Source organism: Hyperolius riggenbachi, chromosome 1 (genome assembly GCF_040937935.1).
Source record: "Hyperolius riggenbachi isolate aHypRig1 chromosome 1, aHypRig1.pri, whole genome shotgun sequence".
Taxonomy (NCBI): Eukaryota; Metazoa; Chordata; class Amphibia; order Anura; family Hyperoliidae; genus Hyperolius; species Hyperolius riggenbachi.
In genome coordinates, this window is record NC_090646.1 from 47,831,044 (window position 1) to 47,858,271 (window position 27,228).

Genomic DNA, 27,228 nt, shown 5'->3' on the forward strand with positions numbered 1-27,228 from the left:
GTAGGTGCTGCAGTATAGATTACATAGGTGCCTGCAGTATAGATTAGGTAGGTAGGTAGGTGCTGCAGTATAGATTAGGTAGGTAGGTGCTGCAGTATAGATTAGGTAGGTAGGTAGGTGCTGCAGTATAGATTAGGTAGGTAGGTGCTGCAGTATAGATTAGATAGGTGCCTGCAGTATAGATTAGGTAGGTGCTGCAGTATAGATTAGGTAGGTAGGAGCTGCAGTATAGATTAGGTAGGTAGGTAGGAGCTGCAGTATAGATTAGGTAGGTAGGTAAATGCTGCAGTATAGATTAGGTAGGTAGGAAGGTGCTGCAGTATAGATTAGGTAGGTAGGTGCTGCAGCGTGGTGGGAGCGGGCATAATAGTAATAACTCACCTTTTACTTTAGCAGAATAGCCGATCTCATCTCACGCTGCTTCAATGTTCTTCCTTTCCCGACATCTGTCTCAGTAACAGCGCCCCCTGTGTTGACATGCGGAACATCAACACAGGGGGCGTTGTTACTGAGACAGATGCCAGGAAAGGAAGTACATTGAAGCAGCGTGGGACGAGATCGGCTATTCTGCTGCACGAAGGTGAGTTATTACTATTATACCGGCTCCCACCGCCACAGCGCCCCCCTCAGGCCACAACAATACAGCGCCCCGGGCGATTGCACGTATCGCACGCCCATAGAAACGGGGCTGGTGTGTGTGTCTCCGTGTTTACAGTGTGTGTTTGTGTGTGTCTGTGTACAGTGTGTGTGTATACAGTGTGTGTTTGTATTCTGTGTATGTGTACAGTGTGTGTTTGTGTGTGTGTGTGTGTACAGTGAGTGTCTATGTGTACAATGTGTGTGTATACAGTGTGTGTTTGTATTGTGTGTATGTGTACAGTGTGTGTTTGTGTGTGTGTGTGTGTACAGTGAGTGTCTATGTGTACAATGTGTGTGTATACAGTGTGTGTTTGTTGTGTACAGTGTGTGTGTATGCAGTGTGTGTTTGTATTGTGTGCATATGTACAGTGTGTGTTTGTGTGTGTGTGTGTGTGTGTGTGTGGTGTGTGTGTATGTGTGTGTATACAGTGTGTTTTTGTAGTGTGTGAGTGTGTGTGTGTGTGTGTGTGTGTGTGTGTGTACAGTGTGTGTTTGTAGTGTGTGTGTGTGTGTGTGTGTGTGTGTGTACAGTGTGTGTGGGTGTGTGTGTGTGTGTGTGTGTGTGTGTGTTTTTGTGTGTACAGTGTGTGTGACAGTGTGTGTGTACAGTGTATGTGTCTGTGTGTATGGTGTGTGTGTGTATACAGTGTGTGTTTGTATTGTGTGCATATGTACAGTGTGTGTGTGTGTGCGTGTGTGTGTGTGTGTGTGTATACAGTGTGTGTTTGTAGTGTGTGTGTGTGTGTGTGTGTTTGTGTGTGTGTGTGTGTGTGTGTGTGTGTGTGTGTGTTTGTGTGTGTACAGTGTGTGTGTACAGTGTGTGTGTGTGTGTGTCTGTGTGTACGGTGTGTGTGTGTATACAGTGTGTGTTTGTAGTGTGTGTGTGTACGTGTGTACAGTGTGTGTGTACAGTATGTACTGTGTGAACTACCCCCATCAGCCATCACATGGCTGTCTCAGCAAGAGCCTTTTATTTACTAAGGGCCTGAGCCCACTGATGGGGTTGTATCCGCTTCTGTCCACTTTTCAGCATCTCTAACATTGACGTATAACTGAAAAGCGGATACAACTGTGTCAATGGGCTCAGGCCCTAACAGCCCCTACCTCAGATATACATTTTGTGGGAGGTGAATTACTTGGCATTACATTACTTAGGAGACATATAGTCACCTTAATGTGATGTGTGTGTGGGGTATATATTCAAGGGTACCTGTCACAAGAAAATGTATACTTATCGGGGCTTCTTTCAGCGCCCTGCAGTCCGTCAGCTCCCTTGGTTTTTGTCCGCTTCCCTCCATTTTGGTTAAGTCCGTGGGCTCGATTCACAAAGCGGTGATAACCCAGTTAAAGACTTTAGGCGTGATAACCATTTTTATCATGCCTAAACTCAGTTTAGGCATGATAAGTTTAGGCATGATAAGTTTAGGCATGCTAAGTTTAGATAAGTTTAGATCGCACGCAAAGTCCCGCACGCAAAGCAGCGCCATTAAACTCTATGCAAAGTGCACCAGACTTTGCTAGCGCAAAACTTTTGATCAGCTGTGCACTGCGGTGCTAGCCCAGTTGGTACTTAAACTTATCACACCTAAAAACTTATCACACCTAAACTTATCACACCTAAACTTATCATGCCTAAACAGAGTTTAGGCGTGATAAAGGGCTTTTCACCACGGTGCTAACTGTTAGCACCGCTTTGTGAATCAGGCCCCATGACTCAGCTCAGTTGGGATTACTGTTGGAATTAACCATAACTGACCCCCCCCCCCCTCTCCCCTCAGCAGCAACATTTCTAACTCTAACTGACCCTCAACCAATGCCTGACCCTAACCGATCCCCTGCTGCAAAGTGCCTACCCCTAACTGCCCCCCAACAACAAATTCTAACTCTAACTGACCCCCAACCAATGCCTGACCCTATCCGATCCCCTGATGCAAAGTGCCTACCCCTAACTGCCCCCCCCCCCCTTCAACAAATGTTGGCACTGGAGCCACCTGCTAGTCAAACTGCAGCTACAAATAATGGTGCATGGCTATGTAGAGGTTGATTAGGTGCCTAGGTAAAATGTTGTACTCTGTCCAAAATGTCTATGCTAATGGTGATAAAGACCCCCTACTCTGTTTCAGGATGGTTGTTCCAGTTTAATGTAGATGGCTTCATTCACCCCTCTTGCAATCCAGTTTTATTCTCTGTCCAAAATGTGTACCTCCCCATTCTTAGAAGAGTGTTCCTTTCCCCATAGAGGTGGGTAGACTGCAAAGTCTTGACCTATAGATTAAACCTTTCTATGCTGACCATGTTCTTTATCTCTAGCTGGGTTTATATGAAAAGGGCGCCTGTAAAAAAGGGCGCCTGGTGGAGCCCATATATACCAATTTCGGCTACAAAAAAGGCGCCTGGTGTAGCCCATATAAACTTCGGCTACACAAAAAGGCGCCTGATGTAGCCCATATAAACTTCGGCTACCCAAAAAGGCACCTAGTGTAGCACATATAAACTTCGGCTACACAAAAAGGCACCTAGTGTAGCCCATATAAACTTCGGCTACCCAAAAAGGCACCTAGTGTAGCCCATATAAACTTCGGCTACAAAAAAAAAGGCGCCTAGTGTAGCCCATATAAACTTCGGCTACCCAAAAAGGCACCTAGTGTAGCACATATAAACTTCGGCTACACAAAAAGGCACCTAGTGTAGCCCATATAAACTTCGGCTACAAAAAAAAAGGCGCCTAGTGTAGCCCATATAAACTTCGGCTACACAAAAAGGCGCCTAGTGTAGCCCATATAAACTTCGGCTACAAAAAAGGCGCCTGGTGTAGCCCATATAAACTTCGGCTACAAAAAAAAAGGCACCTAGTGTAGCCCATATAAACTTCGGCTACACAAAAAGGCGCCTAGTGTAGCCCATATAAACTTCGGCTACAAAAAAGGCACCTGGTGTAGCCCATATCAAAACTCGGGCGCCCTTTTCTACACCTTGTAACCCATATTTCCAGAAATAACATTGATGTCTATGGCGGCGCCCTTTTCATACAGGCAGCTCAGGCGCCCTTTTCAACCGATACCCTCTAGCTACTTAGTCTTTCCACTGCAAATGTTGGTATCCCCTTTAAAACATAAATATGTCCTGATATTTGAACATTCCTCTGGACACCATGACCTGAATGAAAGCTAAAAATTAAGTAATGTTCATTATGTATACCTGTCAGATGTGGTCATCAAGCGCCCAGGAGCACCACAATAAGCTCCAATAAGTAGTAGAAGAGGTGTGCCAAGGTCTTCACCCCGGTACCTTGGGGTCACAGCAATAGATCCACTCCAAAGACTGGCACCACACATTGGCCTCAATTCACTAAGCTTATCTCCTGTCTTTAATAACATTTCTATAGTTATCACCATGGTGATAAGGCATGTAGTATTCAGGAAACATTTTACCTCAGACAAACCAAAAGTTAACTCTTCTGTCTTTAAGCTAACTCTTCAATCCTTAAAATAACTTCAGAATTTTAATGTAAAAGAAGTTAATTAACTGCGTGTGAAAATAACTACAGAGGAGGTAACTTAACTACAGAGGAGGTAACTTAACTACAGAGGAGGTAACTCTCTCACTGTGCGGTGGCAAGTTATCTCTTGCCTTATTATCTCCAGCATAATCTTAATGAATTGAGGCCAATGTATTAATAGCTCTTTTTTATTGATGCAGACATGGGCCTCGATTCACAAAGCGGTGATAACCCAGTTATCACGCCTAAAAGACTTTAGGCGTGATGACCTTTTCACCACTGAGTTATCACCGATTTTTCCTGCTCTTCGCGCGAAGTTACCGCGCGTAAGCGCGTTCGCGCGTACGCGCGTGAGAGCGCGCGCAAAGTCCCATAGGGCTTAATGGGAGCTTCGCGCGAAGCGTCGGGTGTTGCGCGCGCACTTACGCGCGTACGCGCGTACGCGCGTACGCGCGGCAACTTCGCGCGAGTTTCTTCTTATCATGCCTAAAGTGACTTTAGGCGTGATAAGGGCCTTTTCACCACGGTGCTAACACTTTGCACCGCTTGGTGAATCGAGCCCATGATAGCAACAACAGACTGCTGTTTCGGGCCTCCTTAGGCCTTTTTCAAGTGGACAAAACACTATGGGCCTGATTCACAAAGCGGTGCTAACAGTTAGCACCCTGGTGAAAAGCCCTTTATCACGCCTAAACTCAGTTTAGGCATGATAAGTTTAGGGGCCTGATTCACAAAGCGGTGCTAACAGTTAGCACGCTGGTGAAAAGCCCTTTATCATGCCTAAACTCAGTTTAGGCATGATAAGTTTAGGTGTGATAAGTTTAGGTGTGATAAGTTTAGGCATGATAAGTTTAGGTGTGATAAGTTTAGGCATGCTAAGTTTAAGCGCCAACTGCGTTAGCACCGCAGTGCACAGCTGATCAAAAGTTTTATGCTAGCAAAGACTGGTGCACTTTGTATAAAGTTTAATGGCGCTGCTTTGCGTGCGGGACTTTGCAAGCGATCTAAACTTATCTAAACTTAGCATGCCTAAACTTATCACACCTAAACTTATCACACCTAAACTTATCACGCCTAAACTGGCTTTTCACCAGCATGGTGCAATGGTTATCATGCCTAAAGTCTTTTAGGCATGCTAACTGGGTTAGCACCGCTTTGTGAATCGAGCCCTAGGTGTGATAAGTTTAGGCATGATAAGTTTAGGTGTGATAAGTTTAGGCATGATAAGTTTAAGCGCCAACTGCGTTAGCACCGCAGTGCACAGCTGATCAAAAGTTTTACGCTAGCAAAGACTGGTGCACTTTGTATAAAGTTTAATGGCGCTGCTTTGCGTGCGGGACTTTGCAAGCGATCTAAACTTATCTAAACTTAGCATGCCTAAACTTATCACACCTAAACTTATCACACCTAAACTTATCACGCCTAAACTGGCTTTTCACCAGCATGGTGCAATGGTTATCATGCCTAAAGTCTCTAACTGGGTTAGCACCGCTTTGTGAATCGAGCCCAATGTGTAACAGTCTCCCATCAGGTCCTCCGTGATTTGGCTCTTTTGATTGGTCACTGGGCCCCCAGAGGGGCGTGTCTGTGTGGTATATATATGTGTATGTTTCATAGGGCTCGATTCACAAAGCGGTGCTAACCCAGTTAGAGACTTTAGGCATGATAACCATTGCACCACTCTGGTGAAAAGCCAGTTTAGGGGCTCGATTCACCAAGCGGTGCAAAGTGTTAGCACCGTGGTGAAAAGGCCCTTATCACGCCTAAAGTCACTTTAGGCATGATAAGAAGAAACTCGCGCGAAGTTGCCGCGCGTACGCGCAACACCCGACGCTTCGCGCGAAGCTCCCATTAAGCCCTATGGGACTTTGCGCAAGCTCTCACACGCGTACGCGCGAACGCGCTTACGCGCGGTAACTTCGCGCGAAGAGCAGGAAAAATCGGTGATAACTCAGTGGTGAAAAGGTCATCACGCCTAAAGTCTTTTAGGCGTGATAACTGGGTTATCACCGCTTTGTGAATCGAGGCCTAGGGGCCTGATTCACAAAGCGGTGCTAACAGTTAGCACCCTGGTGAAAAGCCCTTTATCATGCCTAAACTCAGTTTAGGCATGATAAGTTTAGGGGCCTGATTCACAAAGCGGTGCTAACAGTTAGCACCCTGGTGAAAAGCCCTTTATCACGCCTAAACTCAGTTTAGGCATGATAAGTTTAGGTGTGATAAGTTTAGGTGTGATAAGTTTAGGCATGATAAGTTTAAGCGCCAACTACGTTAGCACCGCAGTGCACAGCTGATCAAAAGTTTTACGCTAGCAAAGACTGGTGCACTTCGTATAAAGTTTAATGGCGCTGCTTTGCGTGCGGGACTTTGCAAGCGATCTAAACTTATCTAAACTTATCATGCCTAAACTTATCACGCCTAAACTGGCTTTTCACCAGAGTGGTGCAATGGTTATCATGCCTAAAGTCTTTTAGGCATGCTAACTGGGTTAGCACCGCTTTGTGAATCGAGCCCTAGGTGTGATAAGTTTAGGTGTGATAAGTTTAGGCATGATAAGTTTAGGTGTGATAAGTTTAGGCATGCTAAGTTTAAGCGCCAACTGCGTTAGCACCGCAGTGCACAGCTGATCAAAAGTTTTACTCTAGCAAAGACTGGTGCACTTTGTATAAAGTTTAATGGCGCTGCTTTGCGTGCGGGACTTTGCAAGCGATGTAAACTTATCTAAACTTAGCATGCCTAAACTTATCACACCTAAACTTATCACACCTAAACTTATCACGCCTAAACTGGCTTTTCACCAGCATGGTGCAATGGTTATCATGCCTAAAGTCTTTTAGGCATGCTAACTGGGTTAGCACCGCTTTGTGAATCGAGCCCTAGGTGTGATAAGTTTAGGCATGATAAGTTTAGGTGTGATAAGTTTAGGCATGATAAGTTTAGGTGTGATAAGTTTAGGCATGATAAGTTTAGGTGTGATAAGTTTAGGCATGCTAAGTTTAGATAAGTTTAGATCGCTTGCAAAGTCCCGCACGCAAAGCAGCGCCATTAAACTTTATACGAAGTGCACCAGTCTTTGCTAGCGTAAAACTTTTGATCAGCTGTGCACTGCGGTGCTAACGCAGTTGGCGCTTAAACTTATCACACCTAAACTTATCACACCTAAACTTATCATGCCTAAACTTATCACACCTAAACTTATCACACCTAGGCCTCGATTCACCAAGCGGTGATAACTCAGTTATCACGCCTAAAGGACTTTAGGCGTGATGACCTTTTCACCACTGAGTTATCACCGCTTTTTCCTGCTCTTCGCGCGAAGTTACCGCGCGAACGCGCGTTCGCGCGTACGCGCGTGAAAGCGCGCGCAAAGTCCCATAGGGTTTAATGGGAGCTTCGCGCGAAGCGTCGGGTGGGTAACTTCGCGCGAAGCCCTTCTTATCATGCCTAAACTGAGTTTAGGCGTGATAAGGGCCTTTTCACCACGGTGCTAACACTTTGCACCGCTTGGTGAATCGAGCCCCTAAACTTATCGGGCTTGATTCACAAAGCGGTGCTAACAGTTAGCACGCTGGTGAAAAGCCCTTTATCATGCCTAAACTCAGTTTAGGCATGATAAGTTTAGGTGTGATAAGTTTAGGGGCCTGATTCACAAAGCGGTGCTAACAGTTAGCACCCTGGTGAAAAGCCCTTTATCATGCCTAAACTCAGTTTAGGCATGATAAGTTTAGGTGTGATAAGTTTAGGTGTGATAAGTTTAGGCATGATAAGTTTAGGTGTGATAAGTTTAGGCATGCTAAGTTTAAGCGCCAACTGCGTTAGCACCGCAGTGCACAGCTGATCAAAAGTTTTACTCTAGCAAAGACTGGTGCACTTTGTATAAAGTTTAATGGCGCTGCTTTGCGTGCGGGACTTTGCAAGCGATCTAAACTTATCTAAACTTAGCATGCCTAAACTTATCACACCTAAACTTATCACACCTAAACTTATCACGCCTAAACTGGCTTTTCACCAGCATGGTGCAATGGTTATCATGCCTAAAGTCTTTTAGGCATGCTAACTGGGTTAGCACCGCTTTGTGAATCGAGCCCCAGGTGTGATAAGTTTAGGCATGATAAGTTTAGGTGTGATAAGTTTAGGCATGCTAAGTTTAGATAAGTGTAGATAGCGTGCAAAGTCCCGCACGCAAAGCAGCACCATTAAACTTTATGCGAAGTGCACCAGACTTTGCTAGCGCAAAACTTTTGATCAGCTGTGCACTGCGGTGCTAACGCAGTTGGCGTTTAAACTTATCATGCCTAAACTTATCACACCTAAACTTATCATGCCTAAACTTATCACACCTGGGGCTCGATTCACAAAGCGGTGAGAACCCAGTTAGAGACTTTAGGCGTGATAACCATTGCACCACTCTGGTGAAAAGCCAGTTTAGGTGTGATAAGTTTAGGCATGCTAAGTTTAGGTGTGATAAGTTTAGGCATGCTAAGTTTAGATAAGTTTAGATCGCTTGCAAAGTCCCGCACGCAAAGCAGCGCCATTAAACTTTATACGAAGTGCACCAGTCTTTGCTAGCGCAAAACTTTTGATCAGCTGTGCACTGCGGTGCTAACGCAGTTGGCGCTTAAACTTATCGGGCTCGATTCACAAAGCGGTGCTAACCCAGTTAGCACGCCTAAAAGACTTTAGGCATGATAACCATTGCACCATGCTGGTGAAAAGCCAGTTTAGGCATGATAAGTTTAGGCGTGATAAGTTTAGGTGTGATAAGTTTAGGCATGATAAGTTTAGATAAGTTTAGATCGAGCGCAAAGTCCCGCACGCAAAGCAGCGCCATTAAACTTTATACGAAGTGCACCAGACTTTGCTAGCGTAAAACTTTTGATCAGCTGTGCACTGCGGTGCTAACGCAGTTGGCGCTTAAACTTATCATGCCTAAACTTATCACACCTAAACTTATCATGCCTAAACTTATCACACCTAAACTTATCACACCTAAACTTATCATGCCTAAACTGAGTTTAGGCATGATAAAGGGCTTTTCACCAGGGTGCTAACTGTTAGCACCGCTTTGTGAATCAAGCCCATCATGCCTAAACTTATCACACCTAAACTTATCATGCCTAAACTTATCACACCTAAACTTATCACACCTAAACTTATCGGGCTCGATTCACAAAGCGGTGCTAACCCAGTTAGCATGCCTAAAAGACTTTAGGCATGATAACCATTGCACCATGCTGGTGAAAAGCCAGTTTAGGCGTGATAAGTTTAGGTGTGATAAGTTTAGGTGTGATAAGTTTAGGCATGCTAAGTTTAGATAAGTTTAGATCGCTTGCAAAGTCCCGCACGCAAAGCAGCGCCATTAAACTTTATACAAAGTGCACCAGTCTTTGCTAGCGTAAAACTTTTGATCAGCTGTGCACTGCGGTGCTAATGCAGTTGGCGCTTAAACTTAGCATGCCTAAACTTATCACACCTAAACTTATCACGCCTAAACTTATCACACCTAAACTTATCACACCTAAACTTATCATGCCTAAACTGAGTTTAGGCATGATAAAGGGCTTTTCACCAGGGTGCTAACTGTTAGCACCGCTTTGTGAATCAGGCCCATCATGCCTAAACTGAGTTTAGGCATGATAAAGGGCTTTTCACCAGGGTGCTAACTGTTAGCACCGCTTTGTGAATCAGGCCCTTTAGGCGTGATAACCATTGCACCACGCTGGTGAAAAGCCAGTTTAGGCATGATAAGTTTAGGCATGATAAGTTTAGGCGTGATAAGTTTAGGCATGATAAGTTTAGATAAGTTTAGATCGCGTGTAAAGTCCCGGACGCAAAGCAGCGCCATTAAACTCTATGCGAAGTGCACCAGTCTTTGCTAGCGCAAAACTTTTGATCAGCTGTGCACTGCGGTGCTAACCCAGTTGGTGCTTAAACTTATCGGGCCTGATTTACAAAGCGGTGCTAACAGTTAGCACCCTGGTGAAAAGCCCTTTATCATGCCTAAACTCAGTTTAGGCATGATAAGTTTAGGTGTGATAAGTTTAGGTGTGATAAGTTTAGGCATGATAAGTTTAGGTGTGATAAGTTTAGGCATGATAAGTTTAAGCGCCAACTGCATTAGCACCGCAGTGCACAGCTGATCAAAAGTTTTACGCTAGCAAAGTCTGGTGCACTTCGTATAAAGTTTAATGGTACTGCTTTGCGTGCGGGACTTTGCAAGCGATCTAAACTTATCTAAACTTAGCATGCCTAAACTTATCACACCTAAACTTATCATGCCTAAACTTATCACACCTAAACTGGCTTTTCACCAGAGTGGTGCAATGGTTATCATGCCTAAAGTCTCTAACTGGGTTAGCACCGCTTTGTGAATCGAGCCCCTAAACTTATCATGCCTAAACTGAGTTTAGGCGTGATAAAGGGCTTTTCACCAGCGTGCTAACTGTTAGCACCGCTTTGTGAATCAGGCCCATTGTATACACCAATAGCATCAAAGTATTTTAAATATAAACTCACCAATCAGTGAATGAAGAGAGGCCCCTGCTATTTGCAATAGGTAGTGCGACGAAAACGGCGCATCATAGCATAAAACCGCCGCCTCCATCCATGGAGGCGAGCGGTGTGATGTCAGAGTCATGTGAATCGAGTCACGTGACTTGTTCAGCTGACAATCGTCTGCCAGTCCTAATGCGCTTAAAAAGATTCACCACCAAGCCCTAGCCTCCGCATGACGGCGGTAGGTGATGCTGGAGCGGCTTGAAGGATCCACCCACTTAACCATAGTAACGTGTAAACACTAACACGTGTGAAAGCCGCAGCACTCACCAAACCACCACGGAGATTAAAGGGGAACTCTACACGTCTCTCCAATTTATGCTCTAATGTTGGTCTGAAAGACAAAAATTAAAAACAATGTATAGTAATAAAACAACAAAGAGTATATACATAAGAATATTTACAAAAACCAAGATACATGGCAAGGATAGTCAATTAAATGCAGAAACCTAAATCTATAGGGCGAGCAGGGCTCAACAGGGAACTAGATTAAGGTTTCTGCATTTCTGTTTTTACATGTGTTTACATGTTACTATGGTTAAGTGGGTGGGTGGATCCTTCAAGCCGCTCCAGCACCGACTACTGCCATCATGTGGAGGCTAGGGCTTGGTGGTGCAACTTTTTTGGCGCATTAGGATTGGCTGATGATTGCGTCACGTGACTCGATTCATCGTCACACTACCTATTGCAAATATCAGGGGCCTCTCTTTATTCACTGATTGGTAAGTTTATATTTAAAATACTTTGATGCTATTGGTGTATACAGTGTGTAACAGTCTCCCATCAGGTCCTCCGTGATTTGGCTCTTTTGATTGGTCACTGGGCCCCCAGAGGGGCATGTCTGTGTGGTAAATATATGTATATGTTTCACGGTGTTTTGTGTGATCACTAAGCAACTTGACAAAGGCCTAAGGAGGCTGAAACAGTGGTCTGTTATCATGTCTGCATCAATAAAATTCTAAAGAGCTATTAATACATTGGCCTCGATTTATAAAAGTGTGTTCGGTGAAGTAAATCCGTGCGGGAAAACTCTGTGCTCGGTATTTCAGACTTCTGGGTGGTCATTCATAAAATGTTGCCAGTTGCGACAGCAGAGCGGAGATTTCCCGCTGTAGGCTGGCGGTAGGCTGTCGGGAGCCTTGCGGAAACACAGAAGCTGGCTGAGTTCCTCAGTGCGCTGCTCTCTTTGCTGCTGCTTGGGAGGTCTGTCCAATTCACTGCAATGTATTCCGCACGCTTCTCGCCACATCCGAGGTAGCGGTAATCCCCGTCCACATACCACTTCCTCTAATTTTTATGAATGGACATTTTGTTACTTTTGTTAAGATAATCACCGCACAAGGCGGTGATTTATCACTCTGCTCAGGAATGTCGGCTTTTCATGCGGAAACAGCCTTTGTGAATACACATTTTTCTATGTGCTCGGTAAAGTCAGCTGTTTTCAGCATTTCCGCATGCGGGAATGCTTTGTGAATCGAGGCCATTGGGCTCGATTCACAAAGCGGTGCTAACCCAGTTAGAGACTTTAGGCGTGATAACCATTGCACCACGCTGGTGAAAAGCCAGTTTAGGCGTGATAAGTTTAGGTGTGATAAGTTTAGGTGTGATAAGTTTAGGCATGCTAAGTTTAGATAAGTGTAGATAGCATGCAAAGTCCCGCACGCAAAGCAGAGCCATTAAACTCTATGCGAAGTTCACCAGACTTTGCTAGCGCAAAACTTTTGATCAGCTGTGCATTGCGGTGCTAACGCAGTTGGTGCTTAAACTTATCATGCCTAAACTTATCACACCTAAACTTATCACACCTAAACTTATCATTAGAGTTGGGCCGAACGGTTCGCCGGCGAACGGTTCCAGGCGAACTTTGGGGGTTCGCGTTCGCCTGCATCAGGCGAACTTTTGCGGAAGTTCGATTCGCCCCATAAAGCAAAAATTTTCGCCTCCATTTTACTGTCAGCAGACATGTTATTGTGAAACACACTGCTTTCAGTGCTAAAGACCTCACCCACCCTCCCTTCAAGCTAGGTCCTTTTATACCATTTGACTCAGTTGTCTGCCTACACTAATTAGTTATGGGACAGCTGCTACACACTATGCTAGGGAGATTTTAATTGGCCACCCTTCTACCCTTCTACCTATTCCCTCCTCCCTCCTACCAGAGGGAGGAGGGTCTCTTCTGCCAGGGAATTATACTATTTTAAAAACCAGTATACATCATACCATAGCCGGGAATCGAACCCAGATCTCACTGTGTGGTGGGCACATCACACTAAGCACTGTACCACTACAGTAGTAAGTGAAGCTTGCCTAAAATTTAACATTTATGCTCAACGCAATAGAACCATTAGGTTGCTTAAAGGAGAACTGTAGTGAGAGGTATATGGAGGCTGCCATATTGATTTCCTTTTAAGCTATACCAGTTGCCTGGCAGCCCTGCTGATCTATTTGGCTGCAGTAGTGTGAATCACACCAGAAACAAGCATGCAGCTAATCTTGTCAGATCTTACAAAAATGTCAAACACCAGATCATACCATAGCTGGGAATCGAACCCAGATCTCACTGTGTGGTGGGCACGTCACCCTAAGCACTGTACCACTACAGAAGTAAGTGAAGCTTGCCTAAAATTTAACATTTATGCTCAACGCAATAGAACCATTAGGTTGCTTAAAGGAGAACTGTAGTGAGAGGTATATGGAGGCTGCCATATTGATTTCCTTTTAAGCTATACCAGTTGCCTGGCAGCCCTGCTGATCTATTTGGCTGCAGTAATAATAATCCAAACATTTGTATAGCGCTTTTCTCCTGTCAGACTCAAAGCGCTCAAGAGCTGCAGCCACAGGGACGCGCTCAAGAGGCCACCCTGCAGTGTTAGGGAGTCTTGCCTTGAACTCCTTACTGAATAGGTACTTGACCTAGCCAGGATTCAAACCCTGGTCTCCCATGTCAAAGGCAGAGCCCTTAACCAGTACACTATCCAGCCACTGTAGTGTGAATCACACCAGAAACAAGCATGCAGCTAATCTTGTCAGATCTTACAAAAATGTCAAACACCAGATCTGCTGCATGCTTGTTCAGGGTCTAGGGCTAAAAGTATTGGAGGCAGAGGATCTGCAGGATAGCCAGGTAACTGGTATTGCTTAACCACTTGCCGACCGCACGCTTATACCGTGCGTCGGCAAAGTGGCAGCTGCAGGACCAGCGACGCAGTATTGCGTCGCCAGCTGCAGGCTGATTAATCAGGAAGCAGCTGCTCGTGCGAGCGGCTGCTTCCTGTCAATTCACGGCGGGGGGCTCCGTGAATAGCCTGCGGGCCGCCGATGGCGGCTCGCAGGCTAAATGTAAACACAAGCGGAAATAATCCGCTTTGTTTACATTGTACGGCGCTGCTGCGCAGCAGCGCTGTAAGGCAGATCGGTGATCCCCGGCCAATCAGCGGCCGGGGATCGCCGCCATGTGACAGGAGACAGCCTGTCACTGGCTGCACAGGACGGATAGCGTCCTGTGCAGCCCGGATCTCCAGGGGGGGCCAGGTAGGAGAGGAAGGGGGAGGATTTCGCCGCGGAGGGGGGCTTTGAGGTGCCCCCCCCGCAACACCCGGCAGGCAGGAGCGATCAGACCCCCCCAGCACATCATCCCCCTAGTGGGCTGCAGAGCCCACCCAGCACAGATCAGCTAAGACAGCGCTGGTCCTTAAGGGGGGGGTAAAGGGTGGGTCTTCAAGTGGTTAAAAGGAAATCAATATGGTAGCCTCCATATACCTTTCACTACAGTTCTCCTTTAAGCAACCTAATGGTTCTATTGCATTGAGAATAAATGTTAAATTTTAGGCAAGCTTCACTTACTTCTGTAGTGGTACAGTGCTTAGGGTGACATGCCCACCACACAGTGAGATCTGGGTTCGATTCCCAGCTATCGTATGATCTGGTGTTTGACATTTTTGTAAGATCTGACAAGATTAGCTGCATGCTTGTTTCTGGTGTGATTCACACTACTGCAGCCAAATAGATCAGCAGGGCTGCCAGGCAACTGGTATAGCTTAAAAGGAAATCAATATGGCAGCCTCCATATACCTCTCACTACAGTTCTCCTTTAAGCAACTTAATGGTTCTATTGCATTGAGCATAAATGTTAAATTTTAGGCAAGCTTCACTTACTTCTGTAGTGGTACAGTGCTTAGGGTGACGTGCCCACCACACAGTGAGATCTGGGTTCGATTCCCAGCTATGGTATGATGTATACTCATGTATGTATCCCCAGCTATGGTATGATGTATACTCATGTATGTATTCCCAGCTATGGTATGATGTATACTGGTTTTTAAAATAGTATAATTCCCTGGCAGAAGAGACCCTCCTCCCTCCGGTAGGAGGGAATTGGTAGAAGGGTAAAAGGGGAGGAGGGAGGATAAAATCTCCCTAGCAGAGTGTGTAGCAGCTGTCCCATAACTAATTAGTGTAGGCAGGCAAATGGTATAAAGGACCTTGCTTGGAGGAGGGCGGGTCCTCCAGCAGTGATGTGTATTTCACTCAATTAGGTGTGGCTCCAGGTATTAGAGCTTTTGAAACATGTTTTCTATCATTTTTCCAGCTGATAGAATGTTTTAAAACTTTGAAAGTTCGCCTCCCCATTGAAGTCTATTGCGGTTCGCGAACTTTTTCGCGAACCGAACCTTTTGCGAAAGTTCGCGAACAGGGTTCGCGAACCTAAAATCGGAGGTTCGGCCCAACTCTACTTATCATGCCTAAACTGAGTTTAGGCGTGATAAAGGGCTTTTCACCAGGGTGCTAACTGTTAGCACCGCTTTGTAAATCAGGCCCCTTGTGTGGTGCCGGTCTTTGGAGTGGATCCCCCTGTCAGATATGGAGATAATTTGATAGCAACATGTGAGAAAAAGAAAAAAAACAGAGGTATTGTAAAGTTATCAGCAAGGAAAGAATGAAAAGCACAAATGTCAAGGGGTTAGATAAAAAATGTATTTCTAATTTAACACTGAGCTGTCCCCTGGAAAGAAAATTGACTTTAAATGGTCAGGCAAGCAGCAACCCAGGCAGGTAAAATGTACTGTCATAACTACTTCAGAATGGAAACTCAACAACAATGGTAACTCAACAATGCTCTTGGAGCAAGCAGAAAGACAGTAACAGCAATAAAGTACTGACAGAAAGTGTAACACTTCTTCATTCTATCTGCCCAAATTATTTAATAACTTGATGACATTTCACCTTGTGTGTGTGTTTATACATATTCAAAATGTCTATTTTCTCCTTCATATGCAGAGAAGCACACATGTTATTCAACGCTTGGACCATTGTGTGCACTGCAATGTGCACTCTACACGAAGTTGTTTCAGAGAGAGAGCATACATTTATCTTAAAATCCTCTTTTTTGGTGCAGTTACGAAGTGGTCGTCTAGTTGTCACTGGGATCAGTGAATTCTTCAGGTCATTGTCCGATAGACACTGATTGTACGTTATCACAATATCTTCCTGCAATGGGTCATCCCTGCGAATTTCTGACATAAAGCCGTTAAAAAATTCTTCCATTCCAGGGACAGAGAATTTCAGAGACAAAAATCCCAAGCTACAGTTAGTAAAAAAATAAATGGTGTCATCCACTAACCAAGAATTTGAAATGATAAATGTTTTTCTTGCATGATGGTTGGCAGTAAAATACAGAAATGTGAAGAACATTCTGCTAAAGGTGCCACAAATAATTATGAGGTCGGTGGTTGATGTCTTAAATTCTGGAGGTGGTTTCATATACTTCTTAGGGGACACAAGAATCTTGAATTCTATACAAATTCCATGGTTTGCCAGATGCTTGCTCAGTTGCTGGAGTTCCCTCTCTCCATATTCATCATCGGATGACAAAATCCCGACCCAATTCCACTTAAATGTCTTCAGTAGCCTAATAATTGCCTGATATTGGATTTGATCACTTGGAACTGTTCGAAAAAAGTTGGGATAAAGCCTTCTGTCACTTAGCAAGATGTCCTGAGCTCCATAACTAACCTAGAACAGAAAATTACATAAATTATACAGAATCACCTTTCATCTGTTTTATTGCTGAGGTCCACTATCACTAGCCTCACTGGCATTTAGTTTCTGCTGGATTTCTGTGCAAAAAGTGATTCACTTTCATAACCTTTTTTTTCCTGTAACCTACCAAAATGCATCAAGCAAGACAAGCAAGGGTCTAGTATACATTCTAGTATACATTCTGAGTTTAATAAATGCTTGAAACAAAAAAATCAAATCAAAACTAAAATGTCAAAATTACACCCCAAAATCTCGGGGGAATATCCTTACCTTCCAGCGGCAGGTCCCGCAGCGTCTCCAGTGTGGTCCGGGCGAGCGGCGGGACTTCTGCGCTGGAGACCTCTGAAGGATCTTCCGCGTCGGGCGGCATCCCAGGCACCTCCTTGGCGGTGAATCAGGGCGCGTGCGTGCGCACTTTGGACAGACGCACGCACGCGAGTCAGAGCAGCCCTTACAGGCTGAGGAGGCGGATCTGAGGTGATGTCATTGTGTATTAGGGTTAGAAAAAGTCCGCCCGAGCCAACACCAGCCAAAGACATAACTGGGCAATGCCGGGCAATCAGCTACTAATATAATCTATATATATAAAATCGTATGTATGTATGTATGTATGTGTGTGTGTGTGTGTATGTGTGTGTGTGTGTGTGTGTGTGTGTGTATGTGCCGCGATCACTCGAAAACGGCTTGACCAATTTGAACGAAACTTGGTACACAGATCCCTTACTACCTTGGATGATATTTTCTGGGGGTCTTGTGTCCCCCCTGCACACCTGGGCGGAGCTACAAACAGCAAATCAGATTTCACCCATTCAAGTCAATGGAAAAAATGTAAAAGGCTGCCATTCTCACAGTAATCAAGCCAGAGTCCCCACACTTGGCACAGTTGGTCACTTGGTGACCGAGGTTATGAATCCAGGAAAAATGGGAGGAGCATAACACAGCCAATCAAATTTCAGCCATTCATTTTAAATGGGAAAATGTAAACTGCACCCATTCTTAGACTGTTAATCGCAGGGGTCTCAAACTTGCCACAGTTGGTCACTGGGTGAATGCGATTAAGATTCAAGAAAATGGGTGGTGCCTACAACAGCCAATCAAAATTCACCTATTGATTTTCAAGGGGAATATTTAAACTGCTGCCATTCTTACACTGTTAATGGAAGAGGCTTCAAACTTGCTACAGTTGGTCACTGGGTGACTGGGGTCCAAATTCACTAAAGGGGTGGGGCCACTTACAGCCAATCAGATTTCCTTGGTGGATAAACTGCTTCCATTCACACATTTTTGATGCCAGGAACCTGAAAGCTCACAAACTTGGTCACTGGGTGACTGTGTGTCAAGGTTACAAAAAGTGGGCGGAGCTAAAAACAACTTTTACTGGAAAATATAAACTGCAGCCATTCTTACATCGTTAATGGCAGGGCTCTCAAACTTTGCACAGTTGGCCACTGGGTGAATGAGATTAAGATTTTGGAAGGTGGGTGGAGCCTACAACAGCCAATAAAAATTCACCCTTTGATTTTCAAAGGGAATATTATACTGTTAATAGCAAATGCTTCAAACCTGATACAGTCAGTCATTGGGTGATTAGGGTTCAAATTCAGAAAAGGGGCGGAGCCACAAACAGCCATATTTGTTTATTTTTCAATGGGAATATACAAAGTATTGATACCAAGGACCCCAAAGCTGATAAACTTGATAACTGAGTGACTGTATGTCAAGGTTAGAAAAAGTGGCCGGTGCCAACAACTAAATTTTTAACATGACAGGGTTCCCAAACTTTACACAATTAGCCACTGGGTGACTGTGATGAATATTCAGAAATGTGGGTAGAGCCTACAACAGCCAATCAAAATTGACCTATTGATTTTCAAGGGGAATATTTACATTGCTACCATTCTTACACTGTTAATGGCAGAGGCCTCAAACCTGATACAGTCAGTCATTGGGTGACTGGGGTCCAAATTCACTAAAGGGGTGGAGCCACAAACAGCCAATCAGATTTGTTAGATTGATTTCAGCTGTTCTCTTATTGGCAGGGTTCTCAAACGTGACACAGTTGGCCACTGGGTGACTGGGACTAATATTCAGGAAAGTGGATGGAGCCTACAGCAGCCAATCAAAATTCAAGGGGAATATTTACATTGCTGCCATTCATACACCCTTAATGGCAGAGGCCTCAAATCTGGTACAGTCAGTCACTGGGAGACTGGGGTTTAAATTCTGAAAGGAGCAGGCCAAATACAGCCAATCAGATTTGTTTAATTTCATTGGTAAAATGCAACTTATTTATGCCAAGAACCCACTGGCGTAACAATAGGGGATGCGACCCCTGCCATCGCGGGTGGGGGGGGGGGGGCTGGGGCCCCCCTAGGGCCAGGGACGGAGCTAGGGGGGGGGGGCAAGCAGGTGTCTTTCCCCAGGCGCAGTTTGTTGAATTCTTAAAAAGGCGGCAACATTTGGATGGGGAATGGCAGTTTAGGCGCCAAAACCTGACCTTGCCCCAGGCGCAACTTGGTCTAGATCCGTTCCTGCCTAGGGCCCGCTCAGGGACTTTTGGGGGGCAGGAGGGGTCACAGCATAAGAGGAGAGTGTGGCAGATCAGTGGGGAGGGGGGAAATTCCCCCCCCCCTTCCCTCACCTCGGGCTCTCCTCTCAGCACTCCCCTCCTGCAATCATTGGTGGCAGCGGGCAGCAGCTGCGGCGGCGGCAGGCTGAATACATTACCTCCTTCTCACCGGAGCTCTTCCGTTCTCTAAGAGCTTCATGCAACTTCCTGTGTAAACAGGAAGTTGCTCTTAGAGAATGGAAGAGCTTCGGCGAGAAGGAGGTAATGTATTCAGCCTGCCGCCGTTGCTGCTGCTGCTGCCCGCTGCCACCAATGATTGCAGATGGGGAGCGCTGAGAGGAGAGTCCGAGGTGAGGGAGGGGGGGCAGAGCCAAACACAGCCAATTTCTTTGCTGGATAAACTGCTTCCATTAGCACAATTTTGATGCCAGGAACCCAAAAGCTCACAAACTTGATCATTGAGTGACTGTGTGTCAAGGTTACAAAAACTGGGTGGAGTCAAAAACAGATTTTTCTGGGAAATTGTAAACTGCAGCCTTTCTTCACTGTTAATGGCAGGGTTCTCAAACTTTGCACAGCTGGTTACTGGGTGACTGGGATTAATATTCAGAAAAGTGGGTGGAGCCTAAAAATGCCAATCAAAAATCACATATCGCTTTTCAAGGAGAATATTAAAATTGCTGCCATTCTTTCACTGTTAATGGCACAAGCCTCAAACCTGGTACAGTTGGTCATTGGGTCACTGGGGTTCAAAGTCAGAAAAGGGGACAGAGCCACAAACAGTCAATCAGATTTGTTTCATGTCATGGGAAAGTACAAAGTATCGATGTCAAGGACCCCAAAGCTCACAAAATTGGTCATTGAGTGACTGTGTGTCCAGGTTACAAATAGTGGGCGGAACCAAAACTAAATTTCACTGGGAACATATAAACTGCAGCCATTCTTACACTATTAATGGCAGGGTTCTCAAACTTTGCACAGTTGGTCACTGAGTGACTGAGATTAATATTCAGAAAAGTGGGTGGAGCCTACAAAAGTGAATCAAACTTCACCTATTGCTTTTCAGGGGGAATATTTATTTGCTACCATTCTTGCACTGTTAATGGCACAAACCTCAAACCTGGTACAGTTGGTCATTGGGTGACTGGGGTTCAAATTCAGAAAAGGGGGTGAAGCCACAAACAGCCAATCAGATTTTTTAATTTCAATGCAAATTGTTGATACCAAAGACCGCAAAGCTCACAAACTTGGTCATTGAGTAATTGTGTGTTAGGGCTAGAAAAAATGGGCGGAGCCAACACATACCCGGGCAACGCCGCGCAATCAGCTAGTAAAAACTATAATGTTGCAAGCTTCTAAAATTATAACATACTTCACAAACTTTAATGTTCTAATGTTCTTAATGATATTTATTGTGGTGCCCTTTTTTTCTGTTTTTTTTTTTTGCCGTATTAACTATAAGTGCATTAGAGTCTATGGTGGCGCCCTTTTTGTCTACCCTCAGCCGGCGCCCTTTTTTCCTGCTACCAGGCTTGCTCTCCAGGACTCCCAAATGCGAATTTACCGGAATTATTCAGGTAAATTTCAGCGTTCCCGAAGTCGAAGCCGAAGCCGAATGCACCGGACCCGAAGCCGAAGGCGGGCGAATGTGCGCATTTGAATTCGGCCGGATGACGCGTTGGGTTCGGCTTCCGGATTCGGGAGTGACGCGGGCCAATCAGAATTCCTCCTGCCGAGTCCCTGGCAACGCTAGCAACCAAGCAGGGGAGGGGAGCCTGGCCCTCCCCTCCTCTATATAAGGCGGCGGCCATTTTGCGGAGCTACGCACTTGTGTGACTAAGCTGGTACCGAGAGCATCTCCAGTGCTGTGCTGCTTGTCTGATCAAGTGTATTCTGTGCTAAACCTAGCGTTTTGCTTCCTAAACACCTCCTAAACAAACACATTCATTGTACTGTTATATAGATAGATAGTAATTTGTTTGTAGTCAGCTAGTGTGTATACTGTATACTGTGCTAGGCTAGTGTTAGTCTGTGTGCCGGCTAGGCCTGCTAGCCTAGGGCAGCCTTAGCCTACTACTAGCTTAGGTAGGTTAGGGATTATAGTTAGTTGTGTACTATAGTAGTTTAGTTAAATTGTACTGCTGCTGTTTGCTGTAGTCTGTTAGTTTATAGCTTCAGTACTGTTAGTTAATACTAGTTAGTTACTGATTGACTGTGTACAGGCCAGCATCCCTTGTTGTCACCTGCTGTGTGACTGTCATTTGCCGGCGCACCCTATTGATTGAATCTGACAGTGTGTGACCGACCGTAATTGTCACCCACTGTCACACGAGATAGTACTGTAGAGACTCACTGTTAGTAGTACTACTACTACTACCACTACTACTACTTCTACTATGACTTAAAAAAAACACTTACCACCAGTCAGTCACCACCACCACCACCAGACTTAATTAAAGTTTACACCCTTTCCCGCCGTTTTCTACACATTTGTTTTTTTTTTACTGTACTCGTCTATAAGTGCAAAATGACTGGCAGAGGTAGAGGACGAGGCACCACCAGGAGAGGCAGCGCCATTGCAGCAGCCACTGCCAGCAGCAGCAGCAGCAGGTCTGTGACTGGTCTGCCGCCAGCCACTGACCGCAGAGTTGTGGAGGAGGGAGCAGAGGCGCAACAGCAGTGCGTTGCGCCCATTTTTGAGACGGGTCGTCGCCCCCGGCCCATTCTGGAGAGTCAAGCGCAGGCTGTGGTGGAAATGATGGCGGCGCAGGAAGCCACCATTTCCAGCCAGGCCTCCAGCACCAGCGAGACCAGTGCCACCACCACCAGCACTCCGGTCCGCAGCAGGCCTCTACCACAGCTTGAGGTCATGGTCACGGTGACCCCACCGATCAGCCTGCCCTCACTGAGCTCAGTCTTCACCCCAGTGACTGCAGCCGTGTACAGGGATGTTCTGGAGAATTTTGAGCAGGAGATAATGGGGACATCATCATGCAAAGAGGAGGAGGAGGAGTTGGAGGTGGAGCAGTTTATTGTTGGCGCTGATGAGGAGGGGCATGATGCAGGGGATTTTGGGCCACCGGATGTGGTTGAGGCGGGCTCAGAGGACATGTTTGGGGATGATGATGACGTGCTGGATCCTTCCTATGTGCCACCACCAGTACCACCAGCACACTTGCTTGAAGGCAGGTCGTGGAAGGCAGGAGCCACAGCCTGCTGCTTCAGACGCTACCACCACCCGCAGCAAACCTCCAATCAAACCAAAAAAGGCACAAGCCTCCAAGGGCACCAAAAAAACCCAACCCTCAAGCTCAAAGGGCAGGTTGAAGTCCCCAGTCTGGCGGTTCTTCACTAAGTGCACAGAGGACCCGACCGTGCAATTTGCAACTGTTGCAAGGTCAGTCTCAGCAGAGGTCGCGATCCCCTCAAGCTGAGTACCTCATGCCTGTCGACCCACTTACAGACCAGGCATTTTGAGGACTTTTGTGAGTATGAGAAGCTGATGCAAAGTGGCACAGGCAGTGGTCAGAGCCAGAGAGCCACTGCACAGATTTCAGCAGCAGCAGCATCCCACACAGCAGCAGCAGCAGGAGCACAGCAGCAGCAACTCACTCCTCCCCCCCCCGTGCAGCCAGTCCTCAGTTGCCTCATCAGCTCCCTCCACAGTGGCCTCATCAGCTCCCTCCACAGTGGCCTCCTCATCCTCCTGCGCAGGCAAACGCCGCCAGACCCTGCTCAGCGAGTCCTTTCCCAGTGTGACCAAGGTGTTGCCTCCCACTCACAGGCGCATCCGGGTGCTGAACGGGTTGCTTGCCCGGGCCATGTGCTCCCAGCTCCTGCCATATTCCTTTGTGCAGGAGGGGAGTGACATGAGAGCGCTGCTGCATTTTGGGATCCCGGAGTGGCAAGTCCCCAGCCGCCACTACTTCTCCCGCACGGCGATCCCAGCACTGCACCGGTTTGCCATGGTGAACGTGGGCCACGCACTCGATCACGCTGTGAGTGTGCGGATCCACATAACCATGGACTCATGGAGCAGCCGTTTTGGGACAGAACGCTATCTGTCCTTTACGGCACACTGGGTCAGTCTGGTGGAAAGCCCGAGCGAGGAAGCAGCAGGTCCACCCTCGAGCGCAGCAGCAGCGGCATCAGTCGCCCACTATGTGTTGCCACCACGCAGGGTCAGGGGAGAAGCAGCAGCTCCCGCCACCAAGCGACAACGCAACAGCAGCGTGAAGGCCCGCCACTGCCAAGCGCTGCTGGAGATGGTCAGCCTGGGGAATAACAGTCTGACATCAGCCCACTATGTGGTGCCACCACGCAGGGTCAGGGGAGAAGCAGCAGCTCCCGTCACCAAGCGACAACGCAACAGCAGCGTGAAGGCCCGCCACTGCCAAGCGCTGCTGGAGATGGTCAGCCTGGGGAATAACAGTCTGACATCAGCCAACGTGCTCCGCTACCTGAGGGAGCAGGAAAAGACGTGGCTGACCCCTAGAGGCCTCCGAGTCGGATTGGTGATGTCCAACAATGCGGCCAACCTGCTGTCTGCCATCAGCAGGGGACACTTATCCCACATCCCCTGCTTGGCCCACGTCCTGAACCTGGTGGTGCAGAAGTTCCTGCGCACCTACCAGGGGATGGAGGAGCTGTTGGAAGCGGGGCGGAAAATTGTGTGCACTTTCCGCCGCTCAGCTGCTGCTGCATCAAAGCTGGAAGAGATCCAGCAGCGTGAGGGCCTGCCACCACATCACCTTATCATCGATGTGCCGACTCGCTGGAACTCCCCTCTGGCGATGTTGGAGCGGCTGGTTGAGCAGAGGAGGGCAGTCAACTGGTACATCGTGGAGGCCACTCTGGAAGGCAACCCCAAACTCCAGCTCCTCACCAACGCACAGTGGGGGCAGATGCAGCAGGTCTGCTTGGTGTTGGCTCCCTTCCTGCAGGGAACCAACCTGGTGAGCCAGGAGCGGGCATCCCTCTGCCAGTGGGTGCCCTTTGTTTGTCTGCTGGACAGGGCACTTGGCAATTTGGTGGATTTGGGGGAGGAGGCTGGAACAGCAGCCGCCTGCGCAGTCCACTGCTGTGCAGGAATTTGAATCCCTGGAGGAGGATGAGGAGGAGTTGGAGGTGCTGGACGTCACTGCTGAGGGGGAACAGCGGAGCGCAGCAGCAGTGGTGCGAGGGTGGAGAGAGGAGGAAGAGGCTCAGGAGCCAGAGGAGGATGCTCACCCTGATGTCTATGTGTCACGGACTACCCTGTTCCCCATGGCAGCGCACATGCTGCATTGCCTGCGCACAGACCAGTGAAGCAGATGCAAGCGAGGGAGGACGCCTGCATCAGCATGATCCTGGATCGACGGCTTTGGGGGAAATGGGCTCAGTTTCTGCATGCTACAGGACCTGAGCAGCGCACAAGCGAGTTGCAGCAGCTCCTTGTTCGGCGACTGGAGGAAGCCTTCCCCCAGGCTTCCACCCCCCTGTCCCTGTCCAGCCAGCACAGTAGCCGGTGCCTGCGGCCAGCAGCAGCAGCGTCAGGCGCCCAGGAGACCTGCTGTCATTGACGCAGACGCTCTACATGACGGTACAGCAGCCGAGAGAGGAGGTGCGTGCAGCAGCCACCTCCTCTGAAAGCCACAGCCAGCGCATGACCCAGATGGTGGCTGAGTACATGGGGTCCTTCAGTGGGCTTGACACCGGCAGCGTGGACCCCATGGAGTACTGGGTGGAGCGGTTGCACATCTGGATTGAGCTGGCGCAGTACGCCCTGGAAGTCCTGTCTTGCCCCCCTTCCAGCGTGCTGTCCGAGAGGTGATTCAGTGCGGCCGGTGGTGTGGTCACCGAGAAGCGCTCTCGTCTGTCCACAGAGGGAGTGGACAGACTAACATTTTTGAAGATCAACCAGGCCTGGATTGAAGGCATGTTCCTGGCCCCTACTGTCGGTGAGAGGAGGACATGAGGTGCCTGGGAATTATTCTTTAACAACACAAACCTTCATTCCCGGGGTCCTAATAATTTGGCCTGGCGTTTCTTCACTTGCTGTGGTAGTAACGCTAGCTACCATGGCCCGTGACATGCCTGCTGCTGCCACACGTCACTCCTCTTCCTGCTGCTGTTGCTGATGTATTTATATATTTATGAATTTACTGATTTATTTATGAATTTATTTATTTGTGTATTTATTTATTTATTGTATTTATACAGCGCCAACATATTACGAAGCGCTGATTTTCATCCTCCTGCTGTTCACCACACAATGCATGCCTGCTGCTGCCACACGTCACTCCTCTTCCTGCTGCTGTAGTTATCCTGCTGTCTGTGCTCCCACCGCCAGGGTCCACAGAATACATTGCCTGCTGCCATTCGCCACTCCTCCTCCTGCTGAGTTTATCCTCCTGCCTGTCTGTGTTCCCACTGCCAGGGTCCACAGAATTATGCGCTGCTGCCATGCGCCACTAGCTATTACGCCACTACAATAGCTATACTGTTGTATGAAAAAAAAATCTGAGGTGTCTGGGTTGAAAACTGAGCTGTCCCAGTTGTGCATTGGGCACAATGTGGGCTTCATGACTGCTGTCCGGAACCTCCTCTTGCTCTTTGCTGTTTATTTTCAGCCATGGTACCAACGCTAGGTACCATTGGCCTGTGACATTGCCTGCTGCCATACGTCACTCCTCCTCCTCCTGCTGCTGCTGCTGCTACTACAGTTATCCTCCTGCCTGTCTGTGTTCCCACCGCCAGGGTCCACAGAATTATGCACTGCTGCCATGCGCCACTACCTATTACGCTACTAACAATAGCTATGCTGGTGTTGAAGATAACATTTTACAACAGTACAGTTCTGTAAGGGAAAAAACAAAGAATGTTGGTGGTGGACGGTGAAGAAGAAGAAGAATAACCATGTGAAGAAGAAGAAGAAGAAGAACCAGGTGAAGAAGAAGAACCAGGTGACAAAGAAAAGAACCAGGTGAAGAAGAAAAGAACCAGGTGAAGAAGAACCAGATGATGTTGACGAAGAATAAGAAGAGGAAGAAGAACCAGGTGAACAAGAAGAAGAGAAGAACCAGGTGAAGAAGAAGAATAGAAAAACCAGGTGAAGAAGAAGAAGAATAGAAGAACCAGGTGAAGAAGAAGAAGAAGAGAAGAACCAGGTGAAGAAGAAGAAGAAGAGAAGAACCAGGTGAAGATGAAGAAGAGAAGAACCAGGTGAAGATGAAGAAGAGAAGAACCAGGTGAAGATGAAGAAGAGAAGAACCAGGTGAAGAAGAAGAAGAGAAGAACCAGGTGAAGAAGAACCAGATGATGATGATGAAGAAGGAGAATAAGAAGACGAAGAAGAACCAGGTGAAGAAGAAGATGAAAAAAAACAATTGAAGATGAAGCAGGTGAAGAAGAAGAAGAACTTAAAGAACCAGATGCCAGTGAAGAAGATGATGAAGATGATAGTAATGAATGATTGATGACGAGAAACAAAAAGAGGGTAAAACAGAAAAAGAAGATGGTGAAGAAAAAGATGGAGAGAAAAAAAAAGAAGACGGTGACAATGAATAAACAAGAAATGCTGAAAAAAAGTTTTCCATCACATTTTTCTTTTTTTTTTATATTAGACCTATTTACATGTGATTTCCCTATAAAAAAAAAAACCATCCGAATTCGCGAACACACATTTTTTCCCGAATTTTTTTACGCAACCCGAACCGAATTAGAATCCGAACCGAATTCGGCGATCGCATCCGAATCCGAATTCTCCGCAGGCCCGAATTCGAAAGTACCCGAATCGAATTTTGGTACATTTGAGCAACCCTGCCTGCTCCATTGATCCCTGTGTGGACTCCTGTGATGGTAGAGCTGGGTTCCTTACAGTTACTTTATAGACGCCAGGTTGCACTTACCAGTGTATATCTATATAAACTTAAAAACTGTGCTATTC

The 27,228-nt window shown here is 46.8% G+C and overlaps 1 long non-coding RNA gene across 1 annotated transcript in view; it reads left to right on the forward strand.

Moving 5' to 3' along the window:
* LOC137545248 (uncharacterized) overlaps window positions 1-16,303 on the forward strand; it is a 19,960-nt gene extending 3,657 nt beyond the window's left edge. Inside the window, exons 2-3 of the long non-coding RNA XR_011026018.1 lie at window positions 2,763-2,880; window positions 15,971-16,303. This is a non-coding gene — a long non-coding RNA (uncharacterized lncRNA). The remainder of the gene's footprint in view (window positions 1-2,762; window positions 2,881-15,970) is intronic.
* Window positions 16,304-27,228: the final 10,925 nt, after the last annotated feature.